We start from the raw sequence: 21,416 nt of genomic DNA, 5'->3' as shown, positions 1-21,416 counted from the left end.
CCAAAACCAAAACACAAAACACGAAAAGTGGCCGGTGCACACCCCTAGTTTAGATATGCTTACGCATTATTGCCATTTTGTTCTTTAATGCCCTATTTTTATTCGTTTCATCCTGCTGAATTCCTATATTGTTGTCGCTGGTGGTGGCGACTATTCTGTCACTATTTATATACACGCATTCCACTGTTGCATTTTATTTGTGGTTGCACTTATTATGGATGCTTATCTAATGTGCAGTGCGTCTACTAGCTGCGGCCCCTTAGCGCCTTGTCCCCGTGATACTTTATTGTTTGTTATAGTTTTACTGCTTTTACTGCTAGGAAGTCTCCATTTTTTGGCCTGATGGCCTGCAGGCTATTTTTGTCTTGCTTTGTTTTTTTTCTTTTTCTCTATAGAGATCACAATCAGTTTAATTTCCCTCAATTTCCTTTTTTTGTAGTCTCCTTTATAATATTCCCCTTTTTTTTACCCCTTGTCTTGATCATTGCAATTTCTCACCGAGGTATTTTTGCTACCAGTAATGTGAATAATAGAGGATTGATTGCAGTACCGATTTGCTCCTTGCTGACCTTACCATACACTACACTATCTATATATATATATATACGCTGACGTTTCTATATTTCCTCATCCTCTGATATGGCCCCACTGAAGTTTAGTTCAGGGAATGTTGGTGGGATTAATTACTCACATATAAGAAAATACTCACATATATACAAAAACTAAATATAGATGTTATTATGCTACAGGAGACGCATTTGGTGCCACCCGAACTCCTCAAGCTTAATTGTATGGGTTACTCAGTTCTGTGCTCAGCCTCCTATACCTCTAAGAAAAGAGGTGTTGTCACATTGGTTAAAATTCAACTCTCTCCCAAACTTCTCTCTACATATGCTGACCCCTCCGGTCATTACACAATATCTGAATTGAATATTTTCGGTGACAAGTTCATTATATGCAATTTATATCCTCCTAATGCAGGGGTCAGGGAACTTTTTTACCTTTTACACCAAAATATATTTAGATACGCCCCCTTGATTTGAAAGGAAGGAAATCATATAGTAGTATCCCCATATAATGTCCCTGTAGTAGTGCCCCATAATTATGCCCCTGTAGTAGTGCCCCCATAGTTATGCCCCTGTAGTAGTGCTCCCATTGTTATGCCCCTGTAGTAGTGCCCCCATATAATTCCCCTGCAGTAGTGCCCCCATATAGTGCCCCTGTAGTAGTGCCCCCGTATAATTCCCCTGCAGTAGTGCCCCCATATAATGCCCCTGTAGTACTGCCCCCATATAGTGCCCCTGTAGTAGTGCCCCCATATAATGCCCCTGTAGTAGTGCCCCCATATAGTGCCCCTGTAATAGTGCCCCCATATAATGCCCCTGTTGTAGTGACCCCATATTATGCCCCTGTAGTAGTAACCCCATATAATGCCCCTGTAGTAGTGCCCCCATATAATGCCCCTGTAATAGTGCCCCCATATAATGCCCCTGTAGTAGTGCCCCCATATAATGCCCCTGTAGTAGTGCCCCCATATAATGGCCCTGTAATGCCTCTTGTACAAAAAAAACCCCACTTACCTTAATCCCCGCTCCTGCATCCGCCACCGTCCTGTCCGCCCGGCTGCTCCTCGGAACTATGAGAGAGACGTCATGACGTCTCTCCCATAGTGCGCATGGGGCGAGCCGGAAGCTGGAGTTCAGAAGAGAACTCCAGCCTCCGGCTTACGCGGCGCTGCAGGGAAGGAGCCGGGCGCCCGCTGTTAATAACATCACAGCGGGTATCCGGCTTAAAGCCTCCCACCGGCACAGCCGGAAATGCATATGAATCAGAATGATTCATATGCATGCCCGGCTGTCTGTCCATTACCACCAGGAATTTAATTTTTATCCCATGTGGGGTAATTTACCTGTTTCCTGACCACTGTCCTAATGCATAGTCCAAGTGTTTTTTTTCAGTCTGTATTAGCTAAGTTGTCTATACATTTAGACTCATCTATTATATTTTCAGGTGATTTTAATATGGTATTTTCGGAGTACATGGATAGACAACACCCCTTAACTTGTTCCTGCAATTCTCCCTCACTGGCCTCTGAATTGGGGATCGGTATGAAATACCGCATGTCCGGCGGTTCGAATCCCAACGCTGGAACACCGGCAGTGAAGATCCCAACAGGTAAGTATTTTCTCTATTTACTAACCTAACCCCCCCTAACCCTCCTTTAGAGGTGCCTAACCCTTACCTCCCCCCTAAGTGCCTAACCCTAACCCCTCCTGTAAGTGCCTAACCCTAACCCCCCTTCCCCGAGCATAACCCTAACCCTCCTGTGGGAGGGTGCCTAACCCTAAGTCACCCCCCGGGAGCCCCTAACCTTAAGTGTGGCTGTCCGCGCCTGCTGCCCGGCTTACCTTTGATCAGTATGCTGGTCATCGGGCTCCCAGTATAGGTAAAATGACAGGCATCGGGATCTCGATGCCTGTCATTAGACCCCTGCCGGGATTAGACAGTCGGGAAGCCTGTGGTCGGCATTTCGACCGTCGGCTTTCTGACTACAACCCCTGAAATTGCGGTTATTGGATGTCTGGAGAGTGTTACATCCCACTGACCGGGAGTACACTTGCCTGTCAGCTGCACACGCCACTTTGTCACACGGCACTTTTATTGTCGTAACCTCTTCTATCTAGGGTGGAAGATTCCAGTATTGAACCCATTGGTCTCTCGGACCATGCATTGATATTGTTTCTTAAGGCTCCGGTTGTTGATAGTGGTTCCTATAGACCATGGGGTTTTCCAGCATACCTTGCAAACTATGCTAAATTTCGTAACATGTTAGAGGCAAAGTGGTGTGAGTATGAATCTAATAATATTAATCACAAGGATAACCCTTCCCTGTATTGGCAAACTGCCACATCAGTCCTCAGATGGAAATTTATAGCTTACGTCTCCAGGCATAAAAAAGAATACTCCAAACTTTATTTGCAGTCCCAGTCGGATTTAATCACCAAAAATTTTAAGGTCAATCCTTCCCCGTCTAATAAAGAGATACAGTCAGGTGCATAAATATTGGGACATTGACATTAACAGTTGGCCAAATCAAGAACACTCTCAGGAGGTAGGTGTATATGTGTCAAAGTCAACAATCAAGAAAATACTTCACAAGAGCGAAAATTGAGGGTTCACCACTAGATGTAAACCATTGGTGAGCCTCAAAAACAGGAAGACCAGATTAGAGTTTGCCAAACAACATCTAAAAAAGCCATTACAGTTCTGGAACAACATCCTATGGACAGATGAGACAAAGATCAACTTGTACCAGAGTGATGGGAAGAGAAGAGTATGGAGAAGGAAAGGAACTGCTCATTATGCAAAACATACCACCTCATCAGTGAAGCATGGTGGGGGTAGTGTTATGGTGTGGGCATGTATGGCTGCCAATGGAACTGGTTCCCTTGTATTTATTGATGATGTGACTGCTGACAAAAGCAGCAAAATTAATTCTGTAGTGTTTCGGGCAGTATTATGTGCTCATATTCAGTCAAATGCTTCAGAACTCATTGGACGGCGCTTCACAGTGCAGATGGACAATGACCCGAAGCATACTGCAAAAGCAACCAAAGAGTTTTTTGCGGGTAAAAAGTGGAATGTTTTGCAATGGCCAAGTCAATCCCCTGACCTGAATCCGATTGAGCATGCATTTCACTTGATGAAGACAAAACTGAAGGGAAAATGCCCCAAGAACAAGCAGGAACTGAAGACATTTGCAGTAGAGGCCTGGCAGAGCATCACCAGGGATGAAACCCAGCGTCTGGTGATGTCTATGCGTTCCAGACTTCAGGCTGTAATTGCCTGCAAAGGATTTGCAACAAAGTATTAAAAAGTGAAAGTTAGATTTAGGATTGTTTAGTTTGTCCCATTACTTTTGGCCCCTTAAAAAGTGGGAGGCACATATAGAAACCGTTGTAATTCCTACACCGTTCACCCGATTTGGATGTAATTACCCTCAAATTAAATCTGAAAGTCTGCAGGTAAAGCACATCTTGTTTGTTTCATTTCAAAGCCATTGTGGTGGTGAATAGAGGCCAAAATCTGAAAATTCTGTCAATGTCCCAATATTTATACACCTGACTGTATATCTAAAAGCAAAATCTCACTTTAATATTGTTGTTGATCAGTTTGCTGCCAGTCATACTTTTACTGAAAATTGACAATTTTATAAACATGGCGCCTCCTTTCTAATTTAATTCGTAATCATTCTACCCCCGCCTCTATTGTATCCCTCCTAATGACGATACGGTTAGAAAAGGTCAAGATATCATTGACCTGCTTGGTAACTTTTATAAAGACCTCTATTCAGAATGATTCGCATATTGATGATGGCTGGAAACAGAAATTCTGGGAACATACAACTCTTCCTGTTATTACTCAGGAACAGGTAGATATAAGGAATGGGTATGATATACCACCGGCCGTATGGACGGCGGTTCGATTCCCGTCAGCGGCAGCCCGACAGGAGCAGAGTGCGAAGCAGTGGAAGCCCGACAGCGCTGGAAATCCCGATTGTGGATAGGTAAGTATGTACTAACCAAACCTAACCCCCCTAACCCTCCATAGGGGTGCCTAACCCTAACTTCCCCCCCAAGTGCCTAACCCCAATCCCCCCTCTAAGTGCCTAACCCTAACCACCCCCTTCCCCGCTGCCTAAACCTAAGTCCCCCGGGGGGGTGCCTAACCATTAGTCCCCCCGGGGGTGCCTAACCCTAACCCTCCCTCCCCCTAGCCTAACCCTAACCCTCCCGGGCTGGTGCCTAACCCTAAGTCCCCCCCTGGGAGCCCTAAACCTAACCCTCCCCCCCGTGGCTGTCCGCTCGCGGTGCCCGGCATCACTACGATCGTGATGCCGGGCGCCGGTCTCCCGGCGTTGGGGAAATGTGTTTCCGAAGCCGAGTCGTGATCCACTGATCCCGGCATTTTATAGGCCCATATACTTGCTGGATACAGATTATACATTATTTATGAAAATAATCTCTGACAGAGTAAAACTAATTTTGCCCACTATTATTGCACCGGATCAGACCGGCTTTATTTGGGGATGCCATTCTACTATAAATACCGCAAGGTGATTTCTGTGATACAGTCGACTGCCTTGACTTCTGATAGTCTTCCCAAGTCTATTATTTCAATGGACGATGAGATGGAATTCGACCTTGTCACATGGAATAACCTCTACTATACTTTATCCAAAATTGGTTTCCCTATTCAATTTATATCTCTTTTGTCAACATTATATTCCTCCCCAGCTACCCAGGTGTCTAGCAATGGTTACCTTTTTTCCTCGTTTTATGTTCATTGGGCCACTCATCAGGGGTGTCCCCTATCTCTTCTCCTCTTTGCTGATGTGTTGGAACCTCTTGCGATTTCTCTGCAAGCCTCCACTGATCTTTAAATTGTCCATATTTGCAGACGACATGCTTCTGTTTCTCTCTGACCCTGTTTTCTTCCATCCCGGCTATAATGACATTGTTGTAAAGTTTTTGATAATTTGCGGGGTACAAAATCAATCTTCATGAATCTGAATTGATGCCTGTTGTGAATATCTCCCCTACTGATTTACAACACCCGGCTTATAGCCATTTTCGCATTTTTCTTACTCAATTTAAGTATCCTAGGGGCCTATGCATCAACACTAAAATAACGGTTTTAAGGACATTTTCCTTAATTACAGTTATTTTAGTATTCATGAAGATACCTAACACAGGAGATATCACTGATATCTCCTGGTTAAGTCCGCCTACGTTAATTCCCACACTCCCCATACATTAGTATATTAGTATGGGTACATTAGCACATTAGTACATTAGTATAGGGATGTAGAAATTAGGCTATTCATCAAATTCCGAAAATTATGTATTTTCAGAATTTGATGGTGTTACTATACACCACTGTGAGGTGGCGTAAAGCGGGTTACACTTACCTGCTGCCAGCTGGGCAGTTCCACTGCCGGCTCCCTCCATTGCTCTGGTCCCTTCCTAGGCCCTGTTGCTGCTCTGTGTTTTCACAGCATTGCGGCTGTGAGAACAAAATAAAGTTTAAAAAAAAAAAATCTTCAGCTTCCTCTGCCTGTCCGTGCTGTCCGCTGCAGACCGGGGTTGGGCGGGAGGTCGGGGTCAGCGGCTACAGCCAGCCAGGTAAGTGAAGAGGTGAAGGGGGGGAGTGGACACAGAATTGTCGCAGCTGTAATCTGTGCTGAGCGTGCGCCGCTTTTGTGAACGTAACAGCGTATGCGCAGCACTGTTTACAGCTGCGGTAAGTTAGTGTAGAGAGGGAAAAGTATCTATTTCCCGAAAAGCTGTCATCTTTTCGGAATAGATAGTTACTGTATGGATAGGAGGAATGATGGATTCCTCCGGTAATTAGGTAGAGCTCCATGTGAGTTTTAAACCTAATTACCTCCAGAGAATTTTTAGTTATGATGAATAGGCCCCCATGTATTAATATCCCAGTGACTCTGTCATCATTATATCACCTAAATTATACCCCTATGTTTTCATAATTGACCAAATTCCTAGATGCCTGGACAATGCTGCCGCTTTCCCTTCTGGGTAGAATAGCTCTTATTAAAAGTATAGCTTTTCCCAAGTTGTCCTACTCTATTCCAATGCTCCCTCTTTTCTTAAGTCTATCAGATGTGAAGGCTTTTAGCAAGTTGTCCACTTCTTTTGTATGGAGGGGAGGTCATTCTCGTATTGTAGTGGCTAAACTGCGATTACCCAGATCAAAAGGGGGCTTAGGACTGCCTGACATTCTTACATTCATGAGGGCTGTACATTTCAGATATATCAGTGACTAGTTACTGTGTAGAGACACCTATACGCACCCCAACTGAGTCAGCCATGTTTTCTGCGGCCGCGCTACTTCATTCTCCTAAGCGTCTTATTCCCACCTATATTTTTAATAAAGTATTGTATCATGATACTTATGTGGCTTTGCGTAATATATGTTTTGAAACTCAATAGGCCATACACTTGCTCTAAATATATTCCGTTTCTCGGTAACCCGCTGTTCCCTCCAGAATGTAGTTATGAGTCTGGTGGCCAAAATCCCGGCAAGGGATTTAACATAGCGTCGAAATACCGATGCCTATGTTAATCCCGATGCCGGAACCCCGAAAGGACGCCGGACCGATCGTCCTCAGCCGGGGTAAGTATACACTTAGCCGGGGATGAGGGGGTTAGGTTTAGGCCTCCCCGGGGGGATTTAGGGCTAGACCCCCTGGGGAAGGTTAGGGTTAGGCTAGAGGAAGGGGGGTTTAGGTTTAGGCACTTGGGGGGGAGGTTAGGGTTCGGCACCCCCCGGGGAGGGTTAGGTTTAGGGTGCGGGAAGGGGGGGTTAGGTTTAGATACTAACGGGGGAAGGTTAGGGTTAGGCACTAGGGGGCAGGTTAGGATTAGGCCCCCCTACAGGAGGGTTATGGTTAGGGGGGGAGAGTGGTAGGGATAGTAGACTTACCTGCAGTGTTGGGATTTCCAACCATCCAGCTGCAGCAGTCGGGATTTGAACCGCTGGGCTACAGTCCGGCAGTCATTCATACTGATTCCGTTCCCTCCAGGTCCGGACAACTCTTTGTTCCTTCAGTGGAAGGATAAGGGCATTGCTATGGTGAAGATGTTTTTGACCCTGATGAAATTGTCATTTCTTTTAGTGTTTTTCATGATACCGACGGTATACCCCAATAAACAATTTTAAATGTATCTCCAAATAGTTAATTTTGTTCGCTCTATTACAGTATATCACAAATCACATCCTCATACTCCCCTGATTTGCTTCATAATATATTGTTATTCATATTACTTCATCCATACAAAACTCAATATCTTAGTCTAGATCTTGTTAGCAATTTATACGCTCGAGTTTGGAAACAAACAGTAGCGTCTTGGGGTAGAGATATACCATCTATATCTTCAGCCAATAGTTTGCTTGCACACTACGACTCCAGCCTGAGATATTTACGCTGCTCCTGGTTACAGGACGTCCATATCAAGACTATCAATAGAGTATACAGTACATATCACAAGCTCGCAGGAGCTTTATGGTAGCAGAGGAGTCGGGTAACTGTCCTAAATGTAAACGCCCACACGCAACCTTTTTTCATAATCTATGGTTATGCCCGAAAGTATGCAAATTTTGGGGGAAGGTAGAAGTTTTTATTAATAACATTTTCCATCTAAAACTTAGAACCGATCCTTTGGAGCTTTTATGTGCCAATTTTGCGGAATGGGATCGTGGTATGGCTAAAAAATCTATAATCCCTCTCCTAACTATTATAGTAACTATTGCTAAAAAGGTTATATTACGTTGTTGGACTACTTCTACTCCTCCGTTTTTGGGTTTGGTAAAATTACTAATGCTTACTACTTTATAGTATGATAGGCAAGCTGTTTTTCTGGTATTAGAGACTGGTGTAGTCTCCTTTTACAACAAATGGGGCATTTACATTGATTCGCTCTACTCTTCCACACAGTCAAAGGTATTAAGGTATTTGAAACCACTTCTTGGTACTTATATAGAAATGTGATGTGATGAATGGTACCTATTACTGTGTACTGGTGTGTTTCTATGTCTGGCAGGGGCTGGTTCTAACCACGCTCTGAGTTAATCCATTTAGGATCATTCTTGATCATGGTGACCATTCCACCTCAAATTATTGCATGATTGTTTATCTTCCAATTTCCCTGACCCACCCACCTTTTTTTATTGTATTCCTTTTCTTTATTCTATACTATTTCTATAGTATTTACAATTTAATACAATTTACCGTAATGTGAATTTGAGTTTCTATCTATATGGTCAAATATCTGACTTTAAACTATAGAGTCATCTTTGTGCTAGTGCAGGAATTATATATACATTTGGACTGTTTGTATATTGAACATGGTTCTTTTATACCACTCAACAAACTATTATGGTCTCGCACCGATATTGTTGAATAATTTCATAGTCCTGAGGATAGTATATGTATTTAGTGTATGTTGATAGGCCTATATAGCGCCTCTAATAGATAGATAGATCTATTCTTGGAGGTGCCCCCAGACCTTAATCTGTTCATGCAGCATATAAATCAGAAAAAGGGGGGGGAACTAAATTCTTTGCTACGGTGCACTAATAGGTCTCAGTGTAATTCTGATAATATAATTTCCTGAAGGAAATATATAAAATATAACTTTTATTAAATCATTTAAAACATATAGTGTAATCAGATGTAAGGCGCAATATAGAATAAGTAAAGAAAAAAAGAATGTGAAGATTTAATGAGAAATAGTGATAAAACACCTCCTGTTGCTGACGGTTATTTAAATCCTTTTGTTACAAACTGTTACAGCAGTATTTGTAACCCTTTCATCCCTGTATGTATTATTATAACAATAAAGATACACTCATATATAATATAATGTTGTAGTTTTGTGTTTGTTCCCACTGTTCATATGTATTAGATGCTTAGGAAAATATCTGTTTTCATTATTTCATTCACATTACACAGTGCCAATTTGTTGGAGACAGTATGTATTCATTGGTGTTTTTAGTATGCTCAGTGCATCATCTATAATGGTCATATGCATATAAACTTGGTTATTATATATTATATGCTATTATGCCAAATCAGCCAATGATACTGTAAATGCGACACTGTTAGGAAATAGCTACAATTGTCTCTTCTGATAAACTCCCCCCCCATGATTTATAGTTAAACCCCCACAGCGGAGGGGGCCGGTGACACAATTCACACTGAATCGCATCATTTTGGCCCTGCCCCCTAATCCACAATGCCTGTATTATTGGCATTGTGTAGTGGAGGCGGGGCCAAAATGACACTATCATGTGGCCCTGCCCCCACCATGTCCACAAATGATTGTCACCCGTTGGCCACTCCCCCCTGTCCCGGCCACGCCCCCCATCCTGCCGATCTGCTCCCTCCCGGAAGGAGCAGCCAGAAAGTCGGCAAGTATGCAGTGAATCTGTCTCTGTTGGCCTCTAAAGCATATCCAGCCCTGATCCTGCGCATGTTTATTACTGAAATCCTCACTATATATTTGTATGCACACAAGCAGAAACTAGTATGCGGGACACAAAACCAGTGTAGAGAAATGTCATTTTTATGGTCATTTCGTGTCTGTGAAATGACTTGTGTGACATACAGTATACGCTTTTGTAGCTGCCCACCTCTCTGTTAATTAGTCCGATGTACAGTACACTACAGCCGGCATCTGCCCCGACAACTTTGTGCTCCTGGCAGAAGATATTGCAAAGACCACAGTTGTCTCTCTTTTTAATTTTAAAATCTCCTGAACATCTGGAGTGCCTCTAATGGAGCTTGGGAAACTGCTTAACGTGGAATTGGTAGCCATTAAAGTCACAAACGCCATGAACGACATAAAACTTACTACTCTCCTGAGATCATCCCATTCATTCTGTGCTAAAATATTCCGACGCTGAAACAAGAAAACCCCGTTGCAGGGCGGAATATTCTGCATTGCCGTTTCCTGCCTAATTGCCTGTGTTTCAGGGGTTTGTCATATAAATGTTTTCTACAAGCTGATTGCAGTTTGCTTGGTGTTATGCTTGGTAAATGCTGGGTGTTATGTGTAGTTATTGGTTAACCCTCTAATGCGCCATATCCTGGAGCTGCTGCTTAAGAACACGAGGACAGTGTCATTTTGCCAGAGTTCTTCTTATAAGTACAGTAGGAGCCAGCTAGCTGATTCCTGAAGGAGCATTACGAGGTACGTGGCCAGGATGCTGGATTGATGGAGAAATAGGCTACTATAAAATTATTGTGCTGACTAAAGCCGTCTTCAGATAAGAGCCTGATGGGAGGCTTATAAAACCAAGTGCATGTAATTCAGCATTTGTACAGGGGGAGAATGAACAGTAATCCTGACACTGTCCTAGTTCCTTAGCGGTTACAATGTACTCTGCATTCTAAGATAACGTATATACTCGAGTATAAACCGACCCGAATATAAGCCGAGGTACCTACTTTTACCACAAAAAACTGGGAAAACTTATTGACTCGAGTATTAGCCTAGTGTGGGAAATGGCAGCAGCTGGCAGTGCACCCAGTAGTAATTCCCCCTGGTTGTGCCCCCAGTGGTAATCCCTCCTGGTAGTGCCCCCAGTGGTAATCCCCCCTTTCAGTGCCTCCAGTAGTAATCTCCCCCTGGTAGTACTCCCAGTGGTAATCCCCCCTTTTAGTGCCCCCTGTAGTAATCCCCCCCTGGTTATGCCCCCTGTAGTAATCCTCCCCTGGTAGTTCCCCCAGTGGTAATCCCCCCTTTTAGTGCCCCCTGTAGTAATCCCTCCCTGTAGTAATGCCCCCCTGGTAGTGCCCCCTGTAGTAATCCCCCCCTGGTAGTTCCCCCAGTGGTAATCCCCCCTTTTAGTGCCCCCTGTACTAATCAACCCCTGATAATGCCCCCTGTAGTAATCGCCCCCTGGAAGTGCCCCCAGTAGTCCCCCCCCCTAGTAGAGAGAGACGTGATAAGAATAAAAAAAAATCACTTACCTGAAACTCCCACTCCTGGTCCCGCCGCTGTCCGCTCCTCCAGCCGCTTTGCATGGGAGAGACGTCGTCATGACGACGTGTCTCCCATCACCCACTGCGGGAGCCGGAAGATGGCTCCCGCAGTGGGAGCAGCAGCAGCCGCTGAGAGTCTGACAGACTCCAAGTGGCTGCTGATTACAGCAAACACGCAGCTGCCGGCTCCGGCGGCTGTGTGTTTGGCAGTGTGTAGCGCTGACCGAACTCCGTCCGGTCAGCGCTACACTTGACTCGAGTATAAGCCGAGGGGGGACTTTTTCAGCACATTTTTTGTGCTGAAAAACTCAGCTTATACTCACGTATATACGGTAACATTCTAAGATAATGTACAATGTACTCTGCATTCTAAGATAACATTCTAAGATAATGTACAATGTACTCTGCATTCTAAGATAACATTCTAAGATAATGTACAATGTACTCTGCATTCTAAGATAACATTCTAAGATAATGTACAATGTACTCTGCATTCTAAGATAACATTCTAAGATAATGTACAATGTACTCTGCATTCTAAGATAACATTCTAAGATAATGTACAATGTACTCTGCATTCTAAGATAACATTCTAAGATAATGTACAATGTACTCTGCATTCTAAGATAACATTCTAAGATAATGTACAATGTACTCTGCATTCTAAGATAACATTCTAAGATAATGTACAATGTACTCTGCATTCTAAGATAACATTCTAAGATAATGTACAATGTACTCTGCATTCTAAGATAACATTCTAAGATAATGTACAATGTGCTCTGCATTCTAAGGTAACATTCTAAGATAATGTACAATGTACTCTGCATTCTAAGATAACATTCTAAGATAATGTACAATGTACTCTGCATTCTAAGATAACATTCTAAGATAATGTACAATGTGCTCTGCATTCTAAGATAACATTCTAAGATAATGTAAAATGTACTCTGCATTCTAAGATAACATTCTAAGATAATGTACAATGTACTCTGCATTCTAAGATAACATTCTAAGATAATGTACAATGTACTCTGCATTCTAAGATAACATTCTAAGATAATGTACAATGTACTCTGCATACTAAGATAACATTCTAAGATAATGTACAATGTACTCTGCATTCTAAGATAACATTCTAAGATAATGTACAATGTACTCTGCATTCTAAGATAACATTCTAAGATAATGTACAATGTACTCTGCATTCTAAGATAACATTCTAAGATAATGTACAATGTACTGTGCATTCTAAGGTAACATTCTAAGATAATGTACAATGTACTATGCATTCTAAGATAACATTCTAAGATAATGTACAATGTACTCTGCATTCTAAGATAACATTCTAAGATAATGTACAATGTGCTCTGCATTCTAAGATAACATTCTAAGATAATGTACAATGTACTGTGCATTCTAAGGTAACATTCTAAGATAATGTACAATGTACTATGCATTCTAAGATAACATTCTAAGATAATGTACAATGTAATCTGCATTCTAAGATAACATTCTAAGATAATGTACAATGTACTCTGCATTGTAAGATAACATTCTAAGATAATGTACAATTACTCTGCATTCTAAGATAACATTCTAAGATAATGTACAATGTACTCTGCATTCTAAGATAACATTCTAAGATAATGTACAATGTACTCTGCATTCTAAGATAACATTCTAAGATAATGTACAATGTACTCTGCATTCTAAGATAACATTCTAAGATAATGTACAATGTACTCTGCATTCTAAGATAACATTCTAAGATAATGTACAATGTACTCTGCATTCTAAGATAACATTCTAAGATAATGTACAATGTACTCTGCATTCTAAGATAACATTCTAAGATAATGTACAATGTGCTCTGCATTCTAAGGTAACATTCTAAGATAATGTACAATGTACTCTGCATTCTAAGATAACATTCTAAGATAATGTACAATGTGCTCTGCATTCTAAGGTAACATTCTAAGATAATGTACAATGTACTCTGCATTCTAAGATAACTTTCTAAGATAATGTACAATGTACTCTGCATTCTAAGATAACATTCTAAGATAATGTACAATGTGCTCTGCATTCTAAGATAACATTCTAAGATAATGTACAATGTACTCTGCATTCTAAGATAACATTCTAAGATAATGTACAATGTACTCTGCATTGTAAGATAACATTCTAAGATAATGTACAATTACTCTGCATTCTAAGATAACATTCTAAGATAATGTACAATGTACTCTGCATTCTAAGATAACATTCTAAGATAATGTACAATGTACTCTGCATTCTAAGATAACATTCTAAGATAATGTACAATGTACTCTGCATTCTAAGATAACATTCTAAGATAATGTACAATGTACTCTGCATTCTAAGATAACATTCTAAGATAATGTACAATGTACTCTGCATTCTAAGGTAACATTCTAAGATAATGTACAATGTACTCTGCATTCTAAGATAACATTCTAAGATAATGTACAATGTGCTTTGCATTCTAAGATAACATTCTAAGATAATGTACAATGTACTCTGCATTCTAAGATAACATTCTAAGATAATGTACAATGTACTCTGCATTGTAAGATAACATTCTAAGATAATGTACAATTACTCTGCATTCTAAGATAACATTCTAAGATAATGTACAATGTACTCTGCATTCTAAGATAACATTCTAAGATAATGTACAATGTGCTCTGCATTCTAAGATAACATTCTAAGATAATGTACAATGTGCTCTGCATTCTAAGATAACATTCTAAGATAATGTACAATGTACTCTGCATTCTAAGATAACATTCTAAGATAATGTACAATGTGCTCTGCATTCTAAGATAACATTCTAAGATAATATACAATGTGCTCTGCATTCTAAGATAACATTCTAAGATAATGTGCAATGTACTCTGCATTCTAAGATAACATTCTAAGATAATGTATAATGTGCTCTGCATTCTAAGATAACATTCTAAGATAATGTACAATTACTCTGCATTCTAAGATAACATTCTAAGATAATGTACAATGTGCTCTCCTTTCTAAGATAACATTCTAAGATAATGTACAATGTGCTCTGCATTCTAAGATAACATTCTAAGATAATGTACAATGTGCTCTGCATTCTAAGATAACATTCTAAGATAATGTACAATGTGCTCTGCATTCTAAGATAACATTCTAAGATAATGTACAATGTACTCTGCATTCTAAGATAACATTCTAAGATAATGTACAATGTGCTCTGCATTCTAAGATAACATTCTAAGAAAATGTACAATTACTCTGCATTCTAATATAACATTCTAAGATAATGTACAATGTACTCTGCATTCTAGAATAACATTCTAAGAAAAAGCACAATGTACTCTGCATTCTAAGATAACATTCTAAGATAATGTACAATGTGCTCTGCTTTCTAAGATAACATTCTAAGATAATGTACAATGTGCTCTGCATTCTAAGATAACATTCTAAGATAATGTACAATGTACTCTGCATTCTAAGATAACTTTCTAAGATAATGTACAATGTACTCTGCATTCTAAGATAACATTCTAAGATAATGTACAATGTGCTCTGCATTCTAAGATAACATTCTAAGATAATGCACAATGTACTCTGCTTTCTAAGATAACATTCTAAGATAATGTACAATGTGCTCTGCTTTCTAAGATAACATTCTAAGATAATGTACAATGTGCTCTGCATTCTAAGATAACATTCTAAGATAATGTACAATGTACTCTGCATTCTAAGATAACTTTCTAAGATAATGTACAATGTACTCTGCATTCTAAGATAACATTCTAAGATAATGTACAATGTGCTCTGCATTCTAAGATAACATTCTAAGATAATGTACAATGTACTCCGCATTCTAAGATAACATTCTAAGATAATGTACAATGTGCTCTGCATTCTAAGATAACATTCTAAGATAATGTACAATGTACTCTGCATTCTAAGATAACATTCTAAGATAATGTACAATGTACTCTGCATTCTAAGATAACATTCTAAGATAATGTACAATGTGCTCTGCATTCTAAGATAACATTCTAAGATAATGTACAATGTGCTCTGCATTCTAAGATAACATTCTAAGATAATGTACAATTACTCTGCATTCTAAGATAACATTCTAAGATAATGTACAATGTGCTCTGCATTCTAAGATAACATTCTAAGATAATGCACAATGTACTCTGCATTCTAAGATAACATTCTAAGATAATGTACAATGTGCTCTGCTTTCTAAGATAACATTCTAAGATAATGTACAATGTGATCTGCATTCTAAGATAACATTCTAAGATAATGTACAATGTACTCTGCATTCTAAGATAACTTTCTAAGATAATGTACAATGTACTCTGCATTCTAAGATAACATTTAAAGATAATGTACAATGTGCTCTGCATTCTAAGATAACATTCTAAGATAATGTACAATGTACTCTGCATTCTAAGATAACATTCTAAGATAATGTACAATGTGCTCTGCATTCTAAGGTAACATTCTAAGATAATGTACAATGTACTCTGCATTCTAAGATAACATTCTAAGATAATGTTCAATGTACTCTGCATTCTAAGATAACATTCTAAGATAATGTACAATGTACTCTGCATTCTAAGATAACATTCTAAGATAATGTACAATGTGCTCTGCATTCTAAGGTAACATTCTAAGATAATGTACAATGTACTCTGCATTCTAAGATAACATTCTAAGATAATGTACAATGTACTCTGCATTCTAAGATAACATTCTAAGATAATGTACAATGTGCTCTGCATTCTAAGATAACATTCTAAGATAATGTAAAATGTACTCTGCATTCTAAGATAACATTCTAAGATAATGTACAATGTACTCTGCATTCTAAGATAACATTCTAAGATAATGTACAATGTACTCTGCATTCTAAGATAACATTCTAAGATAATGTACAATGTACTCTGCATACTAAGATAACATTCTAAGATAATGTACAATGTACTCTGCATTCTAAGATAACATTCTAAGATAATGTACAATGTACTCTGCATTCTAAGATAACATTCTAAGATAATGTACAATGTACTCTGCATTCTAAGATAACATTCTAGGATAATGTACAATGTACTCTGCATTCTAAGATAACATTCTAAGATAATGTACAATGTGCTCTGCATTCTAAGGTAACATTCTAAGATAATGTACAATGTACTCTGCATTCTAAGATAACATTCTAAGATAATGTACAATGTGCTCTGCATTCTAAGATAACATTCTAAGATAATGTACAATGTACTGTGCATTCTAAGGTAACATTCTAAGATAATGTACAATGTACTATGCATTCTAAGATAACATTCTAAGATAATGTACAATGTAATCTGCATTCTAAGATAACATTCTAAGATAATGTACAATGTACTCTGCATTGTAAGATAACATTCTAAGATAATGTACAATTACTCTGCATTCTAAGATAACATTCTAAGATAATGTACAATGTACTCTGCATTCTAAGATAACATTCTAAGATAATGTACAATGTGCTCTGCATTCTAAGATAACATTCTAAGATAATGTACAATGTACTCCGCATTCTAAGATAACATTCTAAGATAATGTACAATGTGCTCTGCATTCTAAGATAACATTCTAAGATAATGTACAATGTACTCTGCATTCTAAGATAACATTCTAAGATAATGTACAATGTACTCTGCATTCTAAGATAACATTCTAAGATAATGTACAATGTGCTCTGCATTCTAAGATAACATTCTAAGATAATGTACAATGTGCTCTGCATTCTAAGATAACATTCTAAGATAATGTACAATTACTCTGCATTCTAAGATAACATTCTAAGATAATGTACAATGTGCTCTGCATTCTAAGATAACATTCTAAGATAATGCACAATGTACTCTGCATTCTAAGATAACATTCTAAGATAATGTACAATGTGCTCTGCTTTCTAAGATAACATTCTAAGATAATGTACAATGTGATTCTAAGATAACTAATATATAAGATAACATTATATATAAGATAACATTCTAAGATAATGTACAATGTACTCCGCATTCTAAGATAACATTCTAAGATAATGTACAATGTGCTCTGCATTCTAAGATAACATTCTAAGATAATGTACAATGTACTCTGCATTCTAAGATAACATTCTAAGATAATGTACAATGTACTCTGCATTCTAAGATAACATTCTAAGATAATGTACAATGTGCTCTGCATTCTAAGATAACATTCTAAGATAATGTACAATGTGCTCTGCATTCTAAGATAACATTCTAAGATAATGTACAATTACTCTGCATTCTAAGATAACATTCTAAGATAATGTACAATGTGCTCTGCATTCTAAGGTAACATTCTAAGATAATGTACAATGTACTCTGCATTCTAAGATAACATTCTAAGATAATGTACAATGTACTCTGCATTCTAAGATAACATTCTAAGATAATGTACAATGTGCTCTGCATTCTAAGATAACATTCTAAGATAATGTAAAATGTACTCTGCATTCTAAGATAACATTCTAAGATAATGTACAATGTACTCTGCATTCTAAGATAACATTCTAAGATAATGTACAATGTACTCTGCATTCTAAGATATTCTAAGATAATGTACAATGTACTCTGCATACTAAGATAACATTCTAAGATAATGTACAATGTACTCTGCATTCTAAGATAACATTCTAAGATAATGTACAATGTACTCTGCATTCTAAGATAACATTCTAAGATAATGTACAATGTACTCTGCATTCTAAGATAACATTCTAAGATAATGTACAATGTACTCTGCATTCTAAGATAACATTCTAAGATAATGTACAATGTGCTCTGCATTCTAAGGTAACATTCTAAGATAATGTACAATGTACTCTGCATTCTAAGATAACATTCTAAGATAATGTACAATGTGCTCTGCATTCTAAGATAACATTCTAAAATAATGTACAATGTACTGTGCATTCTAAGGTAACATTCTAAGATAATGTACAATGTACTGTGCATTCTAAGGTAACATTCTAAGATAATGTACAATGTACTATGCATTCTAAGATAACATTCTAAGATAATGTACAATGTAATCTGCATTCTAAGATAACATTCTAAGATAATGTACAATGTACTCTGCATTGTAAGATAACATTCTAAGATAATGTACAATTACTCTGCATTCTAAGATAACATTCTAAGATAATGTACAATGTACTCTGCATTCTAAGATAACATTCTAAGATAATGTACAATGTACTCTGCATTCTAAGATAACATTCTAAGATAATGTACAATGTACTCTGCATTCTAAGATAACATTCTAAGATAATGTACAATGTACTCTGCATTCTAAGATAACATTCTAAGATAATGTACAATGTACTCTGCATTCTAAGATAACATTCTAAGATAATGTACAATGTACTCTGCATTCTAAGATAACATTCTAAGATAATGTACAATGTGCTCTGCATTCTAAGGTAACATTCTAAGATAATGTACAATGTACTCTGCATTCTAAGATAACATTCTAAGATAATGTACAATGTGCTCTGCATTCTAAGGTAACATTCTAAGATAATGTACAATGTACTCTGCATTCTAAGATAACTTTCTAAGATAATGTACAATGTACTCTGCATTCTAAGATAACATTCTAAGATAATGTACAATGTGCTCTGCATTCTAAGATAACATTCTAAGATAATGTACAATGTACTCTGCATTCTAAGATAACATTCTAAGATAATGTACAATGTACTCTGCATTGTAAGATAACATTCTAAGATAATGTACAATTACTCTGCATTCTAAGATAACATTCTAAGATAATGTACAATGTACTCTGCATTCTAAGATAACATTCTAAGATAATGTACAATGTACTCTGCATTCTAAGATAACATTCTAAGATAATGTACAATGTACTCTGCATTCTAAGATAACATTCTAAGATAATGTACAATGTACTCTGCATTCTAAGATAACATTCTAAGATAATGTACAATGTACTCTGCATTCTAAGGTAACATTCTAAGATAATGTACAATGTACTCTGCATTCTAAGATAACATTCTAAGATAATGTACAATGTGCTTTGCATTCTAAGATAACATTCTAAGATAATGTACAATGTACTCTGCATTCTAAGATAACATTCTAAGATAATGTACAATGTACTCTGCATTGTAAGATAACATTCTAAGATAATGTACAATTACTCTGCATTCTAAGATAACATTCTAAGATAATGTACAATGTATTCTGCATTCTAAGATAACATTCTAAGATAATGTACAATGTGCTCTGCATTCTAAGATAACATTCTAAGATAATGTACAATGTGCTCTGCATTCTAAGATAACATTCTAAGATAATGTACAATGTACTCTGCATTCTAAGATAACATTCTAAGATAATGTACAATGTGCTCTGCATTCTAAGATAACATTCTAAGATAATATACAATGTGCTCTGCATTCTAAGATAACATTCTAAGATAATGTACAATGTACTCTGCATTCTAAGATAACATTCTAAGATAATGTATAATGTGCTCTGCATTCTAAGATAACATTCTAAGATAATGTACAATTACTCTGCATTCTAAGATAACATTCTAAGATAATGTACAATGTGCTCTCCTTTCTAAGATAACATTCTAAGATAATGTACAATGTGCTCTGCATTCTAAGATAACATTCTAAGATAATGTACAATGTGCTCTGCATTCTAAGATAACATTCTAAGATAATGTACAATGTGCTCTGCATTCTAAGATAACATTCTAAGATAATGTACAATGTACTCTGCATTCTAAGATAACATTCCAAGATAATGTACAATGTGCTCTGCATTCTAAGATAACATTCTAAGAAAATGCACAATGTACTCTGCATTCTAAGATAACATTCTAAGATAATGTACAATGTGCTCTGCATTCTAAGATAACATTCTAAGATAATGCACAATGTACTCTGCATTCTAAGATAACATTCTAAGATAATGTACAATGTGCTCTGCTTTCTAAGATAACATTCTAAGATAATGTACAATGTGATCTGCATTCTAAGATAACATTCTAAGATAATGTACAATGTACTCTGCATTCTAAGATAACTTTCTAAGATAATGTACAATGTACTCTGCATTCTAAGATAACATTCTAAGATAATGTACAATGTGCTCTGCATTCTAAGATAACATTCTAAGATAATGTACAATGTACTCTGCATTCTAAGATAACATTCTAAGATAATGTACAATGTGCTCTGCATTCTAAGGTAACATTCTAAGATAATGTACAATGTACTCTGCATTCTAAGATAACATTCTAAGATAATGTACAATGTACTCTGCATTCTAAGACAACATTCTAAGATAATGTACAATGTACTCTGCATTCTAAGATAACATTCTAAGATAATGTACAATGTGCTCTGCATTCTAAGGTAACATTCTAAGATAATGTACAATGTACTCTGCATTCTAAGATAACATTCTAAGATAATGTACAATGTACTCTGCATTCTAAGATAACATTCTAAGATAATGTACAATGTGCTCTGCATTCTAAGATAACATTCTAAGATAATGTAAAATGTACTCTGCATTCTAAGATAACATTCTAAGATAATGTACAATGTACTCTGCATTCTAAGATAACATTCTAAGATAATGTACAATGTACTCTGCATTCTAAGATAACATTCTAAGATAATGTACAATGTACTCTGCATACTAAGATAACATTCTAAGATAATGTACAATGTACTCTGCATTCTAAGATAACATTCTAA

This window comes from Taudactylus pleione, unplaced genomic scaffold (assembly GCF_031769625.1).
Source record: "Taudactylus pleione unplaced genomic scaffold, aTauple2 ptg000695l, whole genome shotgun sequence".
In the NCBI taxonomy this organism is placed as follows: Eukaryota; Metazoa; Chordata; class Amphibia; order Anura; family Myobatrachidae; genus Taudactylus; species Taudactylus pleione.
This window is presented reverse-complemented; position numbering follows the sequence as displayed.